At 43.7% G+C, this 6,483-nt stretch overlaps 1 long non-coding RNA gene across 1 annotated transcript; it reads right to left on the bottom strand.

Moving 5' to 3' along the window:
• Window positions 1-312: 312 nt before the first annotated feature.
• On the bottom strand, window positions 313-5,645 carry LOC130680954 (uncharacterized). Its single transcript, XR_008994022.1, has 3 exons — window positions 4,366-5,645; window positions 3,316-3,554; window positions 313-424 (listed from the first exon to the last, which is right to left on the bottom strand). It is a non-coding gene; the product is annotated as an uncharacterized LOC130680954 (long non-coding RNA).
• Between the last annotated feature and the right edge of the window lie 838 nt (window positions 5,646-6,483).

The raw sequence follows: 6,483 nt of genomic DNA, 5'->3' as shown, positions 1-6,483 counted from the left end.
GCAGCCTGTGTCTTTCACTGGTCCCAAATCCACCCACCAGCTCCCCTACCTCTTGGAATGGGTTTGGATAGCTGGGAAGATCAGCCCCCCTCAGCCCTCCTGGCACACAGAGATGTAGTTAAAGAAAGAAAGTCCTAGAAAAACTCTCCAGGGCATACGACTCAGAATTGAGTGCCCATATGCTGGACTCACCTGGAACTTGGCCAAGACTCGGTGAAGGAGATGGAGGAGGACACCTTCGATCTCCACTGTAGAAGGAGCCATGGAAACCACAGCTGACTGAGGCTTCCATCTTGCTTTCCTTGTCTCTGAACCAAGGCCTTGCTGGGACCAGCACAGATCTGCCCTATGGCTGCTTCTCGCTGGTTGAAGGAAACATCTCCAGGCAGTGATGGAGGAAACGGAGATACACTTTTCTTTCTGTCTGGAATCAATCCTAAAAGGTGACTTTTATGCTGGGGCAACTGGATATCCATATGCAAAAGAATGAAGGAGGACCCCTACCTCACACTGTGTACAAAAATTAACTCAAAATGGATCATAGACCTAAATGTAAGAGCTAAAACTGTAAAACTCATAGAAGCAAACATAGGAGTAAATCTTTGGGATCATAGGTTTTGTAGCAGTTTCTTAGATATGACACCAAAAGCAGAAGAGATTTTTAAAAATCAGATAAATTGGAGAACAGCAAATGCTGGCAAGGATATGGAGAAAGGGGAACCCTCCTACACTGCTGGTGGGAATGTAAGCTAGTTCAACCATTGCAGAAAGCAATATGGAGGTTCATCAAAAACTAAAAATAGAAATACCATTTGACCTGGGAATTCCACTCCTAGGAATTTACCCAAAGAATATAATTTCTCAGATTCAAAAAGACATATGCACCACTATGTTTATTGTAGTGCTATTTACAATAGCTAAGATATGGAAGCAACCTAAGTGTTCATCAGTAGATGAATGGATAAAGAAGATGTGGTACATATGCACAATGGAATACTATTCAGCCATAAGAAAGAAACAAATCCTACCATTTGCAACAACGTGGATGGAGCTGGAGGATATTATGCTCAGTGAAATAAGCCAGGTGGAGAAAGACAAGTGCCAAATGATTTCCCTCATTTATGGAGTATAACAACGAAGCAAAACTGAAGGAACAAAACAGCAGCAGAATCACAGACTCCAAGAAGGGACTAACAGTTACCAAAGGGGAAGGGGACTGGGGAGGATGGGTGGGAAGGGAGGGAGAAGGCGTGGGGGGGAAGAAAGGGGGTCTTATGATTAACATGTATAATGATGTATAATGTGGGGGGGGCATAGGGAGGGCTGTGCAACACAGAGAAGACAAGTAGTGATTCTACAGCATCTTACTACGCTGATGGACAGTGACCAATGGGGTATGTGGGGGGGACTTGGTGAAGGGGCGAGCCTAGTAAACATAATGTTCCTCATGTAATTGTAGATTAATGACACCAAAAAATAAAAATAAAAATAATAAAAAACTGAAGGAACAAAACAGAAACAGACTCACAGACTCCAAGAAGGGACTAGTGGTTGCCAAGAAGGAGGGGTGGGGGAGGGCAGGTGGGGAGGGAGGGAGAAGGGGATGAGGGGTATTATGATTGGCACACATGGTGTGTGTGGGGGAACATGGGGAAGACAGTGTAGCACAGAGAAGGCAAATAGTGACTCTGTGGCATCTTAGTACACTGATGGGCAGTGACTGCCATGGGGCATGGGGGGGACATGATAACATGGGTGAATGTAGTAACCACATTGTTTTTTCATGTGAAACCTTCATAAGAGTGTATATCAATAATACCTTAATAAAAAAATCAGTAAATTGGACTTTATCAGAATTTTTAAACTTCTGTAGTTCAAAGGGTACCATTGAGAAAGTAAAAAGACTACCTGCAGAATGGGAGAAAATATTGCATATCATATATTTGATAAGGGATTTATATGTACCATATATAAAGAGCTCTTATAACTCAGCAATAAAAAGATAAATGCCCCGCATGTATAGTGTGTGGGGGGCACGGGGAGGGCTGTATAACACAGAGAAGACAAGTAGTGATTTTACAGCATCTTACTACGCTGATGAACAGTGAATGTGAAGGGGTATGTGGGGGGGACTTGGTGAAGGGGGGAGCCTAGTAAACATAATGTTCTTCATGTAATTGTAGATTAATGATACAGAAAAACAAAAAAGACAAATGCCCCAATTTAAAATGGCAATGGATTTGAGTAGATACTTTCCCACAAATCTACAAATGGCCAATAAGCACAGGGAAAGATGTTCAATATCCATCATTAGTTATTAGGGAAATGCAAATCAAAACCCCAATGAGATACCATTTCCTTGTATCTAGGATGGCTAGAATAAAAAGAGCAGACAAATTAGGAAGGTTGTGGACATACAGAGACTCTCCTACATTGCTGGGAATGTAAGATGGTGCACCCACTTTGAAAAAGAGCTTGGCAGTTCTTCAGAATGTTAAACACAGTGATCATATGGCACAGCAATTCCACTCCAAGGTACCCACCCAAGAGAAATGAAAACATATGTCCACATACAAACTTGTACATGAATGTTCACAGCAGCATTATTCATGACAGCCCAAAAGAGGAAGCAATCCAGAGGTCTATCAACTGATGAATGGATAAACAAAATGTGGTCTGTTCATACAGTGGCATATTATTTAGCCACAAAAGGAATGAAGTGCTGATTCATGCAGCAACACAGGTTGTTTCAACCTTGAAAACATTGTGCTAAGTGAAAGAAGCCAATCACAAAAAACCCACATATTGCATGATTCAGTTTATATGAAATGGCCAGCCCAGGCAAATCCATAGAGATAGAAAGTAGATTTGTGGTTGCCCAGCACTGGGGATGGGGGTGGAGAATGAGGGGTGACTGCCAGTGGATACAGCGTTTCTTATTGGATGATGAAAATGTTCTAAAATTAGACAGTGGTGATAGTTACACAATATTGAATATACTAAAACCATTGAATTGTATACTTTAAGTAGAGTGCATTTTATGGTGTCTGAGTTAGATCTCAAAAAAAAAACGATTTAAAAAATGACTATCCATCCTTGATTGTCCTTGAAGAAGCCACTGGGGACTCCTTTTGAGTTAACGCCAATTCTGTTTCTTACCTGAGTATGGATAGATTGTGGGGCCAGCTAAAACTTCTTTTCTGTCCACCTTCTACTCCACAGTCCAAGTTTTCCAAATTCACCAAGTGCTCTCCTGATCCCAGGCCTAGGCCCATGCCCCTTTCTCTATCCTGATGGCCCATTTCACCTTGTTACCTGCTGCTATCCACGTGCGACCAGGCCTGGGTCCCACAGCAGCCTGGGCGCCTCCTGGCACATCCTCTTTTCTCACCACCATTCCACGGAATCTGCTGACTTGCTCCCGTGGTGCAGCGTCCTTCTCTGTGCTCTACGCTCCCTGAGGACGGCTGAGACACTGGGTCTGCTCACCATTAGATGCCAACACAGCTTTGGTTATTGCTGAATGAATGCATGAAAGAATGAAGTGACTATACCTGAAACAGAACAAGCATTTGTATGGAGTGGAAAGTTAGAGAGGGTAAGAAAGAATAGGGAAGAGGAAGAAGGGAGGGTTTAGACTAACATTATATTACATGTAGCCATTTTTTTTTGTCTCCTGAGAAATGTGGATTTGAGCCACTTTGACCATTTGAGCCTCTCCGATTCTAGAATGGCCTCTCAGTTTCCTATGGATCAAACCAAAATCGTTGACCTTTCAAAGAAGACCCCAAACCTTGTTTTCCTACTCTTTCATTAATAAATCCCAAGCTGGGAATCTAGCCAAAGAAAATAACAGTAACAAGCACCTGAATATAGAGTCAGAAAGAGGGGTGAACTCTAGAAACACAGGCACTAAGTGACTGCTCTGGCATTATTAATAACAGTAAATAATAAGAAACAACCTAGATGTCTAACAGCAGGAGAGGATAGACACATCATGCCATGTCCTAAAGATAGAATAATATGTTCCCATTAGAGGAATTTAGTGATCTAGGAAAATACTTGCTAAATGAAAAAAGCAGGTTTAAACTGGTGAGTAGGTTGTAAACTGATCACTAAAACATAAACTGTGCACAGAAAAGTTTAAAAACTGGGGGAAAAAACACCCCAGAATAATTTCAGGGGTTCTGTTTTGGTAGTGGGGCTACGGGTGTCTTTCTCATTTAAAAATATATATATAACCAGGTGTTCTATAACGAACATATATGACCTCTGTAATCAGAGGAAAAAAATACCCCTGGTGTTTCTTTTCCACTGTTCTTCCTTGAGGAATTAACTCTACACCTGCTTTGTTCAGTCACGCACCTCCACCTCCAAGTCCTCTTCCAGAGCTGCACCCTCAGCCTTCAAGGACCAGAGCTTTGTCAGGCATTCCCTGCAAACAGGCAGCTCCCCAAGGCACACGCGTCTGTGTACCTTTCCCGATCGCCAGGAGGCCAGAAGGCTGGCTCACTCCCACCCTGCGCCAACACCCATCTCTCTTTGCTCGCCTTGTCCAGGAAAATCCCAGCCTCTTGGCTGGTGCTTGACCTTCAGAGACTGTTCCCGGCCGTGGCCCAGCCGCTGGTTTCAGCTCTGCGTGCATCTGCACCTGGTCGCTGAGTCTAAACTCCTAGGAGGAAGTTGAAGTGTAGAGGCCAGAGGTCTCCTCGGCACTGTTGGAAGATAAGGTGGCAGTGACTTTTCTCTCTGGATGTCCCGATTTGCCATGGGAAAGACTTCTCTTGGCCATTTAAAAACCACCCAAACAGTTTTTAAACAACTTAAGTAATCAAAGGTGTTTGTACTTATGCGGGACCAGCCACCTCCTTAATGGAGTCAGCCCAGTGCTTGGTAACTGGTTGGGAGGAAGTAAGTGTGAACTAATAATTCTGATATAACTCAAATGCATTTAGGTTTTTCATGCGTTGACTTGTCCAAGTATATGTCCAGCTTATTCCTGAATTGCAATCAAATTACAGAAATCCTTGAAGAAAAAAGTTAGTGGGTCACAGAACATCTAAGGGTTTACTGTGTTTCTGACACATCTTAGAGCACTTATGAAACGCCGTGGCTTTACCAAAGCAAGGAATAGGTCTGGAGCAATTGTTCCCTGCAGAACTTCCTGGCCACGCATCACACCCACATGAAGCATAACAAGGATGGCCTGGAGGGAAAGGAGGATGTTTCTCAGAGTGCCTTCAAGAAAGATGCGTGAGTCTTGGTTCCTGTGGTGTTTTGAGCTAATTACATTGGCCTCTGTGTGAAATATGATGGAAGTAAGGATCAAGGTAAATTGGATATCCTGGCACTGACCATTGGTGTTTTTGAAACCGAGGGAGAGACGTGGTGTGCTGGGTTTCCTCATCAGTCCAGTATTCCACCTGTCATCTTAAACAGGTAAACAAACCACGGACATATTTTTCTTCCCCACAGAACTGCACCCTTTTTCATGATTAGCTCTGGGTACTATTTGGCAATATGATTGAGTAGAATGGGGGTGGGGAAACATTTTTTAATTCCACCTTCTTCTCAAATATTTAAATTAGGATGATGAACAGTTGCGTGGCTGTCACATTTGCCAGCTCTTTCCCATTCCTGCCACCCAAGTGCAGACCTCACTCGTGCTTGTCTTAGGCCACCATGGCTGACGTTTCCTCCCAGTCATCTCATCAGGGCTGGAGGTGCTGAGGTCCCCAAAGGAGAGTCTGAGGAAGAGCCGATGGTCTGCATTCTGCCGTCTCCAGGGTTCAGATTTTTGTTTGATTTGGATCCATAAGCTGGACTGTGAAATGGAAATGCTGGATTACAGAGGAGGTCCCGAGGGATCAGCAGGGAGGAGGGATGTCAGGAGGAGGACGCTCTGTGCCACGTCACTGGGCTCCATGTGACTGGTCTTCCGCATCTCCCAGGGCACCTTCAGTAAAATACCCATTTCTTGTTGGTAGAATTATCGAATTGAATCTATTTGTTGAGGGCACTCATTCATTGAACAAACATTGACTGAGAGCCTGCATCGCATCAGGTAGTATTCTAGGTGCTGAGGATAAAGTGGTGAATAAAAGCATGAACAACTTGGATGAATCTCCAGCGAATTCTGCTGTGTGAAAAAGCCAGTCCCCAAAAGTTAATGCTGTGAGGTTCCATTCAATATGACATTTTTGAAATGAGAAAACTTTAGAAATGGTGGTTGCCAGGGGTTAAGGATGAGGAGGGATTGGGGAGGGAGAAAGGTGAGTGTGAAACACCACCAGAACCCTTGTGTTGGTGTGCTTACTCTTCAGTGTCTTGACTGGTGGTGGACAGAGGAAGAGATGTGTGATAAAATTTCATAGACCTGGACACACGCACACACTCACCCACACAGGGGATACAAGTAAAAGTGGGGAAATCCGAATAAGATCTGTGGATTGAATCAATGGCAATATCCTGGCTGTGATCTTG

The sequence above is a fragment of the Manis pentadactyla genome, chromosome 15 (assembly GCF_030020395.1).
Source record: "Manis pentadactyla isolate mManPen7 chromosome 15, mManPen7.hap1, whole genome shotgun sequence".
NCBI classification, from domain to species: domain Eukaryota; kingdom Metazoa; phylum Chordata; class Mammalia; order Pholidota; family Manidae; genus Manis; species Manis pentadactyla.
Note: the sequence above shows the minus strand (reverse complement) of the source record. Positions and strands in the feature narration are given on the sequence as shown.